Below are 18,125 nucleotides of genomic sequence, written 5' to 3'. Positions count from 1 at the left end.
GGTGTGCAAGCGTGTTTTACCGCTGAATTTGATGCTGTCAATACTGCCAAGTGAGTCAAGCACTCACAATGTAATAATAACAATGTCATGAAAATATATGATCAGAATATAAACTGCCTGGCCAAAAAAAAGGTCACACACTCTAAAATTTCGTTGGACCGCCTTTAGCTTTGATTACAGCAAGCATTCGCTGTGGCATCGTTTCCACAAGCTTCTGCAATATCACAACATTTATTTCTGTCCAGAGTTGCATTAATTTTTCCCCCAAGATCTTGTATTGATGATGGGAGATTTGTACCACTGCACAAAGTCTTCTCCAGCACATCCCAAAGATTCTCAATGGGGTTCAGGTCTGGACTCTGTGGTGGCCAATCCATGTGTGAAAATGATGTCTCATGCTCCCTGAACCACTCTTTCACAATTTGAGCTCGATGAATCCTGGCATTGTCATCTGTTTAGTCCCAATCCCTTGAGTTCCCTTTTAATTGTGCATGTGGAAATGCTCTTACTTTCACTACTAAACATCCCTGAGTTCTACTGTAGTTTTTCTACCATTTGATTTCACCAAAAGTTTAGGTGATCAATCACGATCATTCAAGATTTTTTTCCGACCACATTCCTTCCTGGAAGATGATGTTTCCCCACTGTCCTTCCACTTTTTAATAATGCGTTGGACAGTTCTTAACCTGATTTTAGTAGTTTCAGCAATCTCCTTAGATGTTTTCTCTGCTTGATGCATGCCAGTAATTTGACCCTTCTGAAACAGATTAACATCTTTTCCACGACGACAGGATGTCTTTCGGCATGGTTGTTTGAATGAGAAGCTACTCACTGCATCAGTTAGGGTTAAATAACTTGTTGCCAGCTGAAACATAACCACCCATGCAGTAATTATTTAATGGGAGGCTCTTACCTATTTGCTTAGTTAAGTCCAGGTGGTGACCTTTTTTTTGGCCAGGCAGTGTATTAAATAAGACAAAGAATTACCAACTTGACTGGTTTGAAAAAGTTTATTATCACAATCAAGGGTTCTTTTCTTTAATATATTCTGACCATACATTTCCATAACAACATCTGGACGAACGCTGCACTCTCACAATCGTGTATCATGTAATATCATGTATTGTTTAAAAAGCATACATCTAAACACTTCAACAGCAAGCTCAACAGTATATTCAATAACACCATTACTGACAAACTGTCAAACTCAACTTCTTTTTATGAAATGCCAGAAAACTTTTTTCATAACTCTGTACAGGCTAAAACGATATACGCTTCTTCTCTGACCTGCACGCTGAGCCTAGAGCATTCCCTCAGGCTTTACTGCTCTGCTCCTTGCACTCAGAATATGACCTTTTAGTGAGAAGTGCGCTGACGCCCGAGGCTTTGAGTGGCCTGTAATCATCTCCTAGAAACTCTTCATCCAAGTACTTCAGTTAAAAAGTGTTGTCCTAAAGCTGTTAGCTACGCTTTAAACTCACCCGTAATCACAGATCCTCACATGGAAGCGAAGCAGACGCGCACCGACGTGCTTTAGGAAGTTAGCAGAACTAACAGCTGATAGAGGAAGTGGAACCAAGGCTCTACTGGCATTAAGTCAGTCAGCAGGGATAGGCATGACTGTGGCCACAATGCTTCCTGATTTAGGATTGTTGTACAGCCGACAGGCTCGCGTCTCATTGTTCTAAACACTGCTAGCAACACAGAACAGTTGTATTGTTACAGGGATCAAACCGGACAAATTCTAAGCTCTTCCTCAAATACATTCATGAGACACAAACAAGTACAGGTACAAGTACACGCCCCATTCTACACCTAATGACTATAAAAATATGCGGACACCTCTGCTTTTAGGTATTTCAGCCACACCAATTGTTCCTTAAAGATTAAAAGTCCTACCTTATTCACGACCGTGAAAATCGTGTCACTGACCGTGAAATGAGCTGTTTCCCGTGTAATATGCAATTTGCTGTGAAATAAATTATTTAAGGTTTGTGTTCAGCAATTTAAATTTTTTTATTCGCGTAGCTTTCAAGTGTCTCATGTTTACTGGTTAATTTGCACTATGAGACAGTCCTAGCAATCCTACAGCACTTCAAATAGCAATCGATTAGTCAAAAGATTTTTTTTTTTGCATTTTTCCCAAATTTCCTTCCAATCTAGTCGTATCCAATTACCCAATTGCATTCAGCTTTCTCTCTACTGATGCTGATCTCCACTGCTGATTGAGGAGAGCGAGACTGACACACTCCGACACGTGTGCAGTAGCCAACTGCATCTTTCATATGCGGATCAGCTTTGTGTACGGAGAGACACACCCTGATCAACACGTTATTCCTCAACTCTGAGCAGGCGCCATCGACCAGCCAGCAGAGGTCGTAATTGAATCAGTTATGAGATCCTTATCCGGCTCCCCACCCTGTATGAACAACAGGCAATCGTTGTTCATGTAGCCGCCCAGCCTGACGAGTTAGAAATGTCAGCTCCGGTGTGCTAGCGTGTTTTACTGCCGCGCCACCTGAGCGGCCTCAAGATGTCGAATTTTAAACCAGCTAAAAACACGACTCTGGTAACTGAGTTTGGAAAACACCCAACCAGTTCTGTGGACGCGGGGGGGGGGGTGTCAAAACATGGATGAGAATTTTCGTATTTGAGACGGAGCCTCGCAACACCGCTGAATATTCTAGGTTTACATTCAAATATTAAGGTAGGTTGTGCTGTGTATTGTAGCTTCCATTTATTCTATCATTCAATTAATGATTGCTATTTAATGACTGTCAAGATACGTGGCACTTTTATTTAAAAATCCATTAAATCTGTGATTTTTGAAAACCAACATCCATGAATAGTAGCACATTTTCCCATGAATTTAGCATGGCTCTACTAAAGAAAAGGTTGTAAAGCTACGATGGAGGAGGGAATGCTGCACCAGCTTTAATGTCCACAGTTTTGGAATATGATGGCCAACAAACCGAGCTTTGGTTACACAGTGTCTCAGAACTACTTTGCCTTCATCATTGGTCTGTTTTTCTGCGGGGCAATGCAATTAAACACAGAGAGCAGCCTTGCTCCGTTTCTGTTCATTTTTTTCCTTCTTCTTCTCAGTTGCAAACACAGAAAACTGCAGAGAGAAACCTCGATTCTCACTCTTCCTTTAGCAGACACCCAATGATCAAAGCTAGATCAGAGCACAGAGAGAGAGAAAGCAAGAGAGAGAGTACGCTTCGATGTCTAATTGTGTCATAAATTCTGCTCAAGTCAAATCTGATGCAGCAGTATTTATTTCAGGGTAAATTAAAGTTTATGTTTCTGTATGGATAAAAACATTGATTTATTGGGGAAAGAAAATAAATCAAGACTAAATGATCCTGTGCTGCACTTAATTCTGGACAAAAGTACTGTGTGTTCTCACAAGTGATGTAGGCAGGGGTCTTCAGGATGTCGTTCATAGGGCAGAGCTCAGACGAGGCATGATGTTTTTTCTCTAACAGGAAGTGAAATGTAGAAAGTAAAATGTAATAAATAACATACTAGTAGCTGTTCTGGATAAGGTATTTTTTGTACTTAAAAACACTATTATTAATACTTGATTTTCTACTCTGCTACATAGTACATAGTGAAAAACAAGGTAGAGCCTGCTACTCTAAAACCATACTTCCATTTTTTTTTTTTTTTTAGTATCAGGCAGCTTAAATTAAGATGGATCGTACAGCATCTAATTCGATACACCAATCTCAGCTCAGTCAGTAGCACTGGAAAGCAATTTTAAACATTAAGAACTAACTAAAGGTGAAATCTAAACTTTATATAAAACCTATTTCTCTTGCTGAGACTATCAGGTGCACCTCTGACATATGCACAGTCACCGGCTCAGTCTCAAACAGAACTGTACCACATATGTAGAGACACACTATGAAGTAAACTCTTTGAATACCCCACTACGAGTGCTGGTCCCTAGACCAGACAGCACAGGTCACAGTAGTATATCAGCAGTAAATGCAGATTGACCTTTATCGCTCAGGTACAGCTAATTGTGACTGTTTGGACCATCTGGGATTTGAACTTTATTTCACCAATGCACCACTCACGCACCATAGTACACTGTTTTAACAAATAAATACTTATTACGAAGGTCGTACCTAATTCACGGCCGTGGAAACTGCATCACGGACCGTGAAATGAGCCGTTTCACATGTGATATGCAATTTGCTGTGAAATTCAAGTGGCTCACGTTTACTGGTTAATCTGCACTATGAGGCGGTCCTAGCAATCCTACGGCAATTCAGTAAGCAATCACTTACTCAAAATGTGATTCACATTTTCGCGTGAATTCAGTAGGGCCCTAATTAATAATAACTAACTCTTAGTTTAGCAATCAGAATCTTTCAAAATAAATGTATATGTATATATAAATGTATATATAAATTCATGCACCTTCAATTTGAAGTTTTGAAAATCCCTTATGGAGTGAATAAACAGTTTTACTCTAGAGGGATCCTGTGTATATCTAAAGTACAGTAGACCCTTGATCAATGAACCGTTTACCATATGAACACTTTGGGTTACGAGCGATTTTTTTCAACTTAACTTATGAACAAATTTCGGATTATGAACCAAAATTCGCACGCAAACGAAACGTGACGTCACAAACAAGTTGACTCCGACCGTCTCTCTCTCTCTCTCTCATATATATATATATCTCTCTCATATATATATAGTATATATATATATATATATATATATATATATATATATATATATATATATATATATATATATACAGTGAGCGAACATTCAGACAGTGGACGATGTTTTTCCGTTTTTTTCTTTATATTTTGTAAAATTCCATATCAATATGGCCCCAAAGAAGGTGCAGAGAAAGCGTAGTGATGAGAAAATAAAATAATCTATTACCATTAGCCGCTCAGGTGGCGCAGCGGTAAAGTACGCTAGCGCACCAGAGTTGGGGTTTCGAATACATCGTATCGAATCTCAGCTCTGCCTTCCGACTGGGCTGGGCGGCTGCATTAACAACGATTGGCTGTTGTTCAGGGTTAGAGGGTAAGAAAGTCGGATCATAGGTCCTCATAACTGGTGCGACTGCGGCCCCTGCTGGCTGACTGATGGCGCCTGCACAGGGTTGAGGAATAATGCTGATGGGGTGTGGCCCTCCATACACAGTGCCCGTCAAGTATATGAACTCAACTCGTGCAGGTGCAGTCTGTACTGACGTTGAGAGGCGTCCTCAGTCAGCGGTGAAGGGTCGAATCAGTATAGAGGACGCAATCAGGGTAATTGGACACGACTAGATTAGGCGGGTAAATGTATTATGGTGTATGGTACAGCACACGTACTGTACTGAAATGTAATGTGTGTTATTTTATGTACAGTACAGTACTACTGTGTATTGTTGTTTATTATTGTTTATTACAGGAATGTCTATTCTATAATTTAAGATTAAGGGAAAATATACTTGTATTTATAACAAAAAAGAGCATTTAAGACTTTAAAAAGATTAGGTTGGGGGGTTGGGAGGTCCAGCACTGATTAATTCTATTTACATTATTTCTTATGGGAAAAACAGGTTTAACTTACGAACATTTTGACTTGAGAACAGCCCTTTGGAACCAATTCAATTCGTAAGTCAAGGGTCTACTGTCAACTGAACTGTTTTTACATTTTTTATATGTCATGTTTCGCCACATGCTTCTCTGAAATGTGTTGCCTGGCTGCTTGGTTTCCCTGGAATGTTATGAGCAAAAAGTCCTGTTTTTATTTAGTCCACCCCTATTTTGGATCGACTTGCATCAAAGACCGTTGACAGTGAGTGCTTTCCTCATTAAGGTTGAGTTCTACATCATCACTATGTACTTTGTGTCTGAATGATCCACTATTTACATAGATGAGTAGTTTTTCTGTGAGGAGTGTACAGTGTCACTATGTGGGTAAAAGGTACATTGGAACTCTGCACAATTTTACTTTATTATTTAGCAATTTGTACTATTACTTGAGTCATGAATTGTGTACTCCTGCCAACTCTGACTCTGTGTACATCCATATGCTTTTGCCTTTCTGTGTCTGTCTATTTCATGCCAACAATAATGTGTTGTGTGCTTTTAGCATTTCATTAGTTTCGCTTCAGATAAACATGGGCCAGGATCTGCAGCTTAAAAAGGTTTGGCCAGTCTTTAGATCACACTTGGTTTTAAAGACAAGCATTAGACAAACAGAAAAGAAAGAAATTAAGCTAAGGAGGGCTGTCAGAAAGAGGGCGGAACACCGTTTAAAACCAGAGGTCGCAGCGTTGTGAAATAGTCATGTATGTGGTTTGCATTCTTCCAAACCACAAGCTCATTTGCATATCTTTTGATGCCGTTTCCTTCCGCATGCCTAGCTGCCTTGCTAAAATGAGAAGCACCAAATGTACAATTCCTCTGCCTCATAATATGAACGTGTTGTGTTGACAGAAGAGGAACAAAGGAGGTCCGGACGTGCACACACACTCACACTGCCCGTAATAATACAAATGCACAGCTCTAGACTTCATATCCATGAGTGAGAAACTGCAGAAGTAAGGACAAAGCCAGATTAAACATGGCACGGCTCAGGGCGAAATCCACAGCTGGAGTTCTGTACAAGCGTTTGTGCACTTAAGAGCTGTCAGTGTAGGGTTATCAGCTCTCTCTCATTAGAGATGTTGTGCAGGGTCTGTGCAGCGTACATAGCGCTGCTGCATAACAATAAAGACATTCCGAAGCGCACTGTGTACAACCACTGCCGCATTCACAAAATAATCTTAATTGCATTATGAGGAAGAATGCAATGATGTAACTAGAATCAGCTCCACGCTGCGCAATAACAGCACAATATGAGCGAGGATGTAAGGAACAGTACTCAGCCCATCCTTTTACATGTACATTTACATTTTTAGCACAGAGCAACTTACAGAAGTGATTCTACAGTTAACATTTCCCTACTATAGTTTAAATAGACAACATTCCAAGAATACAAATCTGCTAATACTTGGTTAGAACAAAGGTTTTTTTTTTTTTAAATAAGATTCTATAGAAGGTTAGTGCATGTTATTGCTCAGCCTAAGTGCTTAGTAATGAGGTCAGTCTTTAATCATCTTTTGAGGACTAATCATCCTGAAATTAATACAGTGCTGTGAACATGCACTTGCCTCTGTTCTGTTCCCCATGTTATTGCATATTTGTCATGTGGAACTGTTTAAAATAAAAAAAATATGAGTATAGAAATGAATCCAGGAACACATGGAAACGCTGGGTGCAATGCAGCAATCCACCCTGAACAATCCAAGGCAGGGTGACACGCTCATCTAGGTGTAATTCACAGCAATCCACTCCTGTTTTGAAAGGTGGGACATGAGAGGAACATGCAATGAAAGACAGTGATTAGACGCAAGGTTCCAACCCAGGTCCTTAAGACCATGTTCTGCACTTACTGTGGCACTGTACCACCCATATAATTAAACAAAGCATAGTTACATAAAGACAACCTCAGAGAAAACTCCAGACATTTTGTAAAACATAATTTCATTGCGAAGAAGGTCCTGGGTTCGATCCCCAGGCGGCGTGCTCCAGGTGCTTCCTGTGCAGAGTTTACATGGGTTTCCTCTGGGAGCTCCGGTTTCCTCCCACAGTCCAAAATCATGCAGTCAGGTTAACTGGAGACGCTGAATTGCCTTATAGGTGAATGGATGTGTGTGTGTGTGTGTGTGTGTGTGTGTGTATGTGGGTCTGCCCTGCGATGGACTGGTGCTCCGTCCAGGGTGTTAGTGTGCCTTGCACCCACTGAAAAGCTGGGATAGGCTCCAGCACCCCCCACGACCCTAACTGGATAAACGGTTAAGACAGTAAGTGAGTGAGTGAGTAAGATTCATTGCGAGACACTTGTTAAATCACGCTAGCCCACAACCACTGGGATTTAGATGGTCGACCAGTCAGGAATCTAATACAGCAGTTGTAGCCTAGTGATTAAGGTACTGGACTAGTAATCAAAAGGTCACTGGTTCAAGCCCCACCACTGCCAGGTTGTCACTGTTGGGACTTAAGCAAGGCCCTTAACTCTCAATTGCTTAGACAGTATACTGTCACAGTACTAGGGATGTCCCGATCCGATCTCACAGATCGGGATCGGGGCCGATCAAGGCATTTTTAACTGATCGGAAATCGGCTTTACTAATGCCGATCATAACCCGATCTTTTGTTTTACGTCAGCATGTCCGCTGTGTGGAAATACTTTAAATTGGAAAGTGAAACGAGTCCAGCAGCGGTGTAATGTCTGCAATGCGAGCGTTTCACGAGGCGGTGGGAGCAGAGCTGTGTTCATTACTGTAGAATTTTACTATTTATATGGTGTGTGAGTCGAGGATCACTCCGGTTTACAAAACAATAACTTTTAATCCGAGTATGAAAACTTCAGGACCATAACATACAGCTTTTACGAGTTTACGTGTTACAAGACTGAACGACATCTCAGTATCAAGCTCTCTGATTGGCTTAGTTATGTAACCGAGCGTCGTAGTGATGCACTCGCTTAATAAAGAAATAAAATACACGGTATATTCACAAATTATCGGGAGCATAACACTTTATTAACTTATTCTGTTCCGAATAGCGGACAGCCAGAGCCGAGCACGCTATCCCATGCACTATGGAAGCCCCAAAGGGTCAAAACACACTCACTTTGCGTAGACCCGTCCATCAAACCATTGTCACAATACAAGCACTTTAAGAACTGGCTTTCCTTCATAACAAAAGAGTGACTTTCCATTTTATTTAGGTATTCAGGTTTTACTGTAATGCTGTTAAGTAACTTATTTGTTTTTTTATATTCAAGTTAAGCTGCTACACCACTTGTGAGTGGAGATTTTTGTTCATTTTTAGTGTATCACTGCATTAAACAGAATTATGTTCTTTGAATATAAAGTTCAAAGTGAAACTGTAATTATCTCACTTCATTTTTACTACAATGCTGCACTAGGTTTGTTTACTTTTATTTTATAAAAGAACATTAAGCAATAGCTTGGATGCAGGCAATTTTTTTCCTACAGCACTGCAGAGCTATTCAGTTGTTAAACATATACACTGGATTAATTTGAATAACTGTAATGTACTTGAAGTGTGCACTGTGTAAACAGTGTTATCTAGTTCTTATCTAGACAATATCTAGAAAATACAAGTATCGGTTTGAGAATCGGTATCGGATCCGGATCAAAATTAAAGATCGGGAACAAAAAAACGTGATCGGGACATCCCTACACAGTACTGTAAGTCGCTTTGAATAAAAGCGTCTGCTAAATGCCGTAAATGTTAATATAAATGAATCTACACACAGTGGGCGAGGCTCACAATAGATTGGCATCCTGTCTGGCGTGTGTTACTGCATTGCGCCTTCTGATTCTGGAAAAACCGGACCCACCGCACCCTGGCCATAAAAAACAGTGGTGTAACATCAGCATGCCATGACATTTTAATCATACATTATCTAATCCAAGTCTTAATACTCATTTTAAATTATACTACATTATAAAAATCTTCCTTTTAAATGTTATTTTACATTGTTACATTGTTTTTTATTCTTATAAGAGTGAGCTGATAACCCACCGACAGCTCTTAAGTGCACAAAATGAGATAGTGGTAGCCTAGTGGGTAGAGTTTTGGGTCATTCAGATTGTCGGTTCAAATCCAGGCCCTGCTGTGCAGCCACTGTTGATCCCCTTGAGCAAGGCCCTTGACACTGTCTGCTCCAGGGGCGCTGTACAATGGCTGACCCTGCGCTCTGACCCCAGCTTCCAAAACAAGCTGGCATACATGGAAAAAGAATTTCATTCTACTTCATTTAAATGTATAAATGACAAATAAAAACTTTTTTTTAAAGTTTTTAAAACATTCTTTATACTGAAGATGCACTGCTTATAAATATATATACAGTGTATCACAAAAGTGAGTACACCCCTCACATTTCTGCAAATATTTTATTATATCTTTTCATGGGACAACACTATAGAAATAAAACTTGGATATAACTTAGAGTAGTCAGTGTACAACTTGTATAGCAGTGTAGATTTACTGTCTTCTGAAAATAACTCAACACACAGCCATTAATGTCTAAATGGCTGGCAACATAAGTGAGTACACCCCACAGTGAACATGTCCAAATTGTGCCCAAAGTGTCAATATTTTGTGTGACCACCATTATTATCCAGCACTGCCTTAACCCTCCTGGGCATGGAATTCACCAGAGCTGCACAGGTTGCTACTGGAATCCTCTTCCACTCCTCCATGATGACATCACGGAGCTGGTGGATGTTAGACACCTTGAACTCCTCCACCTTCCACTTGAGGATGCGCCACAGGTGCTCAATTGGGTTTAGTCCATCACCTTTACCTTCAGCTTCCTCAGCAAGGCAGTTGTCATCTTGGAGGTTGTGTTTGGGGTCATTATCCTGTTGGAAAACTGCCATGAGGCCCAGTTTTCGAAGGGAGGGGATCATGCTCTGTTTCAGAATGTCACAGTACATGTTGGAATTCATGTTTCCCTCAATGAACTGCAGCTCCCCAGTGCCAGCAACACTCATGCAGCCCAAGACCATGATGCTACCACCACCATGCTTGACTGTAGGCAAGATACAGTTGTCTTGGTACTTCTCACCAGGGCGCCGCCACACATGCTGGACACCATCTGAGCCAAACAAGTTTATCTTGGTCTCGTCAGACCACAGGGCATTCCAGTAATCCATGTTCTTGGACTGCTTGTCTTCAGCAAACTGTTTGCGGGCTTTCTTGTGCGTCAGCTTCCTTCTGGGATGACGACCATGCAGACCGAGTTGATGCAGTGTGCGGTGTATGGTCTGAGCACTGACAGGCTGACCTCCCACGTCTTCAACCTCTGCAGCAATGCTGGCAGCACTCATGTGTCTATTTTTTAAAGCCAACCTATGGATATGACGCCGAACACGTGGACTCAACTTCTTTGGTCGACCCTGGCGAAGCCTGTTCCGAGTGGAACCTGTCCTGGAAAACCGCTGTATGACCTTGGCCACCATGCTGTAGCGCAGTTTCAGGGTGTTAGCAATCTTCTTATAGCCCAGGCCATCTTTGTGGAGAGCAACAATTCTATTTCTCACATCCTCAGAGAGTTCTTTGCCATGAGGTGCCATGTTGAATATCCAGTGGCCAGTATGAGAGAATTGTACCCAAAACACCAAATTTAACAGCCCTGCTCCCCATTTACACCTGGGACCTTGACACATGACACCAGGGAGGGACAACGACACATTTGGGCACAATTTGGACATGTTCACTGTGGGGTGTACTCACTTATGTTGCCAGCTATTTAGACATTAATGGCTGTGTGTTGAGTTATTTTCAGAAGACAGTAAATCTACACTGCTATACAAGCTGTACACTGACTACTCTAAGTTATATCCAAGTTTCATGTCTATAGTGTTGTCCCATGAAAAGATATAATGAAATATTTGCAGAAATGTGAGGGGTGTACTCACTTTTGTGATACACTGTATATATATATATATATACACACCGATGAGGCATAACATTATGACCACCTTGTTTCTACACTCACTGTCTATAATATCAGTTCCAGTTATCATATAGAAGCACTCTATAGTTCTACAGTTACTGACTGTAGTCCATCTGTTCCTCTGCATGCTTTGTTAGCCCCCTTTCACCCTGTTCTTCAATGGTCAGGACTCTCCCAAGACCACTACAGAGCAGGTATTATTTAGGTGGTGGATCATTCTCAGCACTGCAGTGACACTGACATGGTGGTGGTGTGTTAGTGTGTGTTGAGCTGGTATGAGTGGATCAGACACAGCAGCGCTGATGGAGTTTTTAAATACCGTGTCCACTTACTGTCCACTCTATTAGATACCCCCACCTAGTTGGTCCACCTTGTAGATGTAAAGTCAGAGACGTTCACTCATCTATTGCTGCTGTTTGAGTTGGTCATCTTCTAGACCTTCATCAGTGGTCACAGGATGCTGTCCATGGGGCGCTGTTAGCTGGATATTTTTGGTTGGTGGACTATTCTCAGTCCAGCAATGACAGTGAGGTGTTTAAAAACTCCATCAGCGCTGAGAGTCCTGACCATTGAAAAACAGCATGAAAGGGGGCTAACAAAGCATGCAGAGAAACAGATGGACTACAGTCAGTAATTGTAGAACTACAAAGTGCTTCTATATAGTAAGTCGAGCTGATAAAATGAACAGTGAGTGTAGAAACCAGGAGGTGCTTTTAATGTTATGGCAAAATTGGCCAATGGTTGAATTTAAGCCCATTTTTAGAAGCGTGTTTTGTCTCAGACCAATAAATCACACTTAGTGAACACCATGAATTCAAATAATGAGCTAAACGAGCTAAGAGTTACCTGGCTGGCATAGTTAGCCATCCTGTAAAATTATACTTAATACATATTTAATTACATTAATATCAACTACTCTTTTCGTTTAAGGGCTACACTGGGTCTGATGCTACCAAGGCACAAGGCAGGAATACACCCTGAGCCAGTTCATCACTGGGAAACACACACTTACACATTCACATATCCACTCACACAAAAGAGTCATTTAGAGCAGACAATTCACCTTTTTGCTTGCTGGGCTAAAATCTGGAGCACACAGAGGAAACACATGTGGAACATGTAAACTCCTTACAGACAGCGACCGGAGAAGAGTATCAAACTATGGAGCAAAAATTTACTAATTCCAATTTTGGCTGAAAATACCATTTAAAAATAGAAATGTTTCTCCTGGTGGAGATTCTGCACAGTTTACAGCACGGTACAGATAGATCTAACTAGGGCTGGGCGATTTTCACGATTAATTCGGTTAATTCAAATGAACGTTTTCACCCGATGTTAGAAATGTGACAATGTGTTTATATAAAAATATAATATAAATCAAGGAAAGTTTAATATCAAAAAGGCAAAAACAGTGTACAAAATCAGCGAAAACTAAAACAGTAAACGGAAGACAACAAGTGTCATACACGGTAACGGTTAGATTCAGTAATAAGGACCGCAAACACGATCGGCAAAACGAGACACGAACAGAAGAGTTTAATTAAGATTCACTGAATCGAACACAGCTGAAATGAATCAAAACTCCGGAGCCGATGAGCGCGATCAGGATTGGCTGACCGGGGACATGTGATAATCACGTGACAGTCCGTGGGAGCATGGGAATAGTAGTCTATATTGTTAGAAGCAGATCTTGAGACCTCCGTCCACCCCCCAGTCACAAGAGGACAAAATCAAAGCTGAGCTGAGTGATAACTTGATGTCCCCCCCAGTGTAGATACTGATACAGACTCACTTCACTGGTGGAAACAGTAAACAGGCTTGTGTTCCTTTTAAGAAACCTGTAAATAACTTATATAGTTTTGCACTTTTCTTAATGTAAGGAGGTTATGCTGCACATTATTTAAAGTGAGCTGTTTGTGAGTTATTCTTATAAAGAATATAGCTAATAAAGATTTCTATTTTGTTTTAAGTATTGTTAATTATTGTTATACAGTTATTGTTATAAAGTTTGAGTTCCTTGAAAGGATAATTATCGGTGGTGCTGTTAATATTTTTGCACTTCTGCAGTCTTTTAAATTAAAATGCAAAAAAAAAAGAAATTTTTGTCTTTTTTCAATTGCATTATACAAGAACAAAAAAAAATCGTAATCGAGAATCGGTAATAATTTAAAAATAATCAAGATTTTTTTTTTTTTTTTGGCAAAAATCGCCCAGCCCTAGATCTAACTGTAACAAATAAAATCTAACTGTATATGAAACTGCTTATTACGTGACAGAGAAATGTAAGCTTTCATTCATTGTTTACTTTTCTAAATAAATAACACAAGTTTTGTAATAAATAAGTGCATTAAATTTAATTCAGGTTTAAAAATCTGACACTGAACATAAACATATAACAAAATTAAGACACCTTTTCTATATGTGTTCTGCAAAAATACTGTATTATAATATATAACTGTATGACTGTCACATAAAAGTAAAGCAGGTTTTGGCTTTACTGCCCACCTCTGCTGCAATGACTAGCCAGAGAAGCCAGGAGTTTAATCACTGATTGCCATCACAGTCTGATTACATTTCTGTCATCCTTATCTACTAAATATTTCTAGTGTATGAACAAATAACTACCTTAAGAAACACTACACTACCTTTCTCACAAGCTTGAATGTGTAATACAGTTCCAGATACCTTAGGAAACGACATTTACTGTGTTCGTTATTAAGTCTTATTCAAAGACAAAACAAGTCCAAATTTTATAAATCAATTTTGCTATTTCATCATGTTTTATCACCTTTTGGTTTTTACATTTTCTTCTTTTGGTGGTTCATAAAAAATCATTTCAAACTAGGTTCATGGGGCTTGTGAGCTTCCATTAGGTCCTTGACTGCAGGCTGCCTGGTATGACCTCTCTTGGGATTTAATCCCACTTGTACAAATTCTTGCTGCCCCACAGTGGTAAAATGAGCTTCCTTCTCACTTCCAAACTGCCCAGACTTTAAAATCCTTGCACTTGGTGTTAGGGCAAGATATTATGTAGTAGAAGAGACATTATTATTTAAATAATCTTATTTATTTATTAATAAGGATGGGATTAGTAGCCCATCTCATTAACCACACGGCCACATTGTCCTACCTAGCAGAGACAATTCTAAATGGAATAGTGCACAATGTTTAACATGCCAGTGTGCTACAGAAAGTCCTGTCAATATATAGACAATTTAGCATCGTCTTAGGGCAGTGATAGCTCAGTGGTTAAGGTACTGGACTAGTAAACAGAAGGTTGCCGGTTCAAGCCCCGCCATTACTAACCTGCGACTGTTGGGTCCCTGAGCAAGGCCCTTAACCCTCAATTGCTCATCGTGTAAGTTGCTTTGGATAAAAGCGTCTGCTAAATGCTGAAAATGTAAATGTAAAAAATCTTAGACCTGACATTTTTTTATAAACTCTGATGGTAATAAACACTAAAAAAGAATTTGAAGAACTGTACCGAATTTACAAATTTTAATGAAGAAACCTAGCCTGCAGGAAGACTTCTAAATAACTTTATATTGGATAATCAGTACACTAGACAAGGTGTGGAAACAGTAATGTTGTACTCTATGTAGTGCACAAACACAGTGTAAAAGAAGCCATTAGATTTAAATACGTTGATTTAGCTTTCATTACAATCGCCATAAGATCCCTGAAATGACAAGCTCACTGTTTCTCACATTATACTAATAAAAAGGGATAACATGTCTGGACATGGTCATAAGTTAAAAAAATGAAGATATGAAGACATTGTTTGATTGATCAAGAACGAACCAAGAAAAACTTCGAAACACATCCAAGTGGAGCTTCAAGCTCAAGACACAACAGTTTTAAATTGTACCATCTGTCAATGTCTAAATAAAAATAGGCTTTAATGGTAGAAGACCCAAGAGGACATTTACAAGAAAGACACAAATAGCCAGACTGGACTTTTGGGATGCTGTGCTTTGGACAGGTGTATCTAAATTACAGCTTTTACTGGCTGGGCTGGGCACCTACATGAAAAATGATTAGCTGTTGTTGATACAGGGTGGGAAAGCCGGACCAGGGCTCCTCATAACTGATGATGAACGCATTGATCAGGGTGTGTCTTTCCGTACACAAAGCTGATCTGCATATAAAAACATCAAGTCGGTACTGCACACGTGTCGGAGGGAGCTTGTGTCAGTTGTGGCGCTCCTCAGTCAGCAGTGGAGGGTATTATCAGTAGAGGGAAAGCATACTGAAATCAGGGTAATTGGATACGACTAGATTAGGGAGAAAATTGGTGGAAAAACTGCAACACAAAAAAAATTACAGCTTTTTGTTTAGTTACACCAATTCAAAGTTTACAGGAGAATAAATGAAGCTGACCACCATGTCTACTTTCACAAGGTGAATGCTTATTGATGTTTTGGGGTTGCTTTGCTGAAGACTATCAAGGACATTTGAGATTGGACAGTCATGCAGAATAATGATCCAAAGTCCACATGAAAAAGCACCCAAGAATAGATGAAAAGGAAACATTGGATCATTCTAAAGTGGCCTGCTATGAGTCCTGCTAGAAGCTAGAACAGAGTCAAACTACCAGTGGAGAGTTGATGAAATCATTGAGAATTATTGCCGTTATTCCTTTCAAAGGCTGTGCTTTTAAGATTAACTTATAATATAAATAATTAATAAAATCATATATAATATTTATATATATTTGGCCCCAATATCCTTGTTCATGTCATTTTCATTACATGACTGCTACGATTTGGGTTCTAATCTCAGCTCTGCCTTGGCAAGCCGGGCATCTGAAGAGACTGTATCTGGGCCAAAGCCCTGCACTGGATTGGCACCCCGTCCAGGGTATTTCTGCCTTGCACTAAGTGTTTCCCATTAAAACCCCACATGGCCCTGACCAGAATAAAGCCATGATGAAAAAATGATACAATGTACTTCCGTCAGCCTCAAATTCATTTCGGCTAAACGGTTTCTTTTGAGGAAAAGAAAAGGGGAACCAGTATTTTTTGGTCTGACCAGGCTTGAACAGCCTTGATGATAAGAATTTAAACTTTCAGACTGCTCCTTGGGCAACTTAAGAGCTGTTAACAGTGATGCAATGCAATTAGGTTAAAATTTTTGAGAAATGTAGATGTACATTTATCTCTTGCTCAAATAAAAATTCTAGTCTAAATGGAAATGAGGCTTTTATTTCTACTTCCATTTTCTCCCAGTAAATCAAGCTGATATACTGGCTTTTAGAAGACAAATCATGTTACAGAATGCTGCATATTTATCATTAATGAAACTGTCTGCCAAATAATTTGATGCAAATGCAATCAGAAAATCTGAAAATCACAAAATCATGTATTAAAAGCACTAGTTAAAGAAAAAAAACCAATAAACCCTTGTAGTATTTTTGTATGGATCACATTTCAATAGTGTGCTATTGTACTGCAACATGCACAACCTGAGCAGATTGCGTAACAAAGCAAATCAAATCAAGTGCTATCTGTGAAGCTGCTTTTCTACATATAAGGCATTAAGCTGTATAAATAAATGTTAATCCCCTTTCAGACATACAGACAATGTCCATAAGGCTATCAGAGGCCAAAGCAAAGTGCAGCACATGGCATATAGTAATAAAAATGCATGTACAAACATGTGCATGGCTTTTATGAGAACTAGCTTGTTTTCATAAGCTGATGCCACGGGTCATTATGAACGGTAAACCACATGGATGTAATGTAGCTGTGAAATGGTACAAGGTGTGCTGTGGTTCTGATTTTGTTTTTTCAGATCTGGGTCTGGCTCTGTGATTGTGGTTATAGCAGGGTACAGGAGACCGTGCGAGTGGCGCATGATTTTTCGGTTCTTGTTTAATAGCCTGTAGGGACTGGCTGTAAGCACAAGCAAGACGTCTTTACTGCACAACAGAGCACAGAAAGCAATGAAGAGAAACATAAGACAAATGAAGGCTGCTTCTTACTGCATCTGAATGTCACTTAGAGCAGCTGAGAGGGAGAGAGAGTGAGAGAGTGGAAGGAAGCGAGTTCGTAGCCTAAATCCGCCTGGAGGTTTTTTGGCACTCGTTCCCCCTGAGTCTGCAAATGCTTAATGAGAAAGGGAATTCCTTCTGATGACCAGTAATGACACACTTACACACACATGAAGCTTCTTACTGAAGTGCAGACTTTGATGAGGAACTAAGACATGTCAGATCTCCATGTTTTACATTCTTCAGTGTGCATTCCTCAGAAAGTATCCGAAATGTATCCGAAATAAAGGACATACACTATATTGCCAAAAGTATTTGCTCGTCTGCCTTAACACGCACATAAACTTGAGTGACTCCCATTCTTAATCCATAGGGTTTAATATGATGTTGCAGCTATAACGACTTCAACTCTTCTGGGAAGGCTTTCCACAAGGTTTAGGAGTGTGTTTATGGGAATCTTTGACCATTTTTTCAGAAGCGCATTTGTAAGGTCAGACACCGATGTTGGACGAGAAGGCCTGGCTCACAGTCTCCGCTCTAATTCATCCCAAAAGTGTTCTATCGG

The 18,125-nt window shown here is 40.0% G+C and overlaps 1 protein-coding gene across 4 annotated transcripts in view; it reads right to left on the bottom strand.

Annotated features, from left to right (window-relative positions):
- The window catches only part of slc4a11 (solute carrier family 4 member 11), a 141,649-nt gene that overhangs the window by 88,570 nt on the left and 34,954 nt on the right, over positions 1 to 18,125 (bottom strand). Inside the window, exon 1 of one of the 4 annotated variants that reach the window (XM_062995083.1) lies at positions 1,482 to 1,490. The exons of the other annotated variants lie outside the window; for them this stretch is intronic. The gene's annotated coding sequence lies outside the window, so the exon portion shown is untranslated. Of the gene's footprint in view, positions 1 to 1,481; positions 1,491 to 18,125 lie in introns of those variants that run through there. 4 annotated transcript variants of the gene reach the window in all.

This window comes from Trichomycterus rosablanca, chromosome 5 (genome assembly GCF_030014385.1).
Source record: "Trichomycterus rosablanca isolate fTriRos1 chromosome 5, fTriRos1.hap1, whole genome shotgun sequence".
Lineage (NCBI taxonomy): Eukaryota > Metazoa > Chordata > Actinopteri > Siluriformes > Trichomycteridae > Trichomycterus > Trichomycterus rosablanca.
The sequence above is the reverse complement of the archived record's forward strand: the minus strand, read 5'-3'. Positions and strand labels throughout refer to the sequence as shown.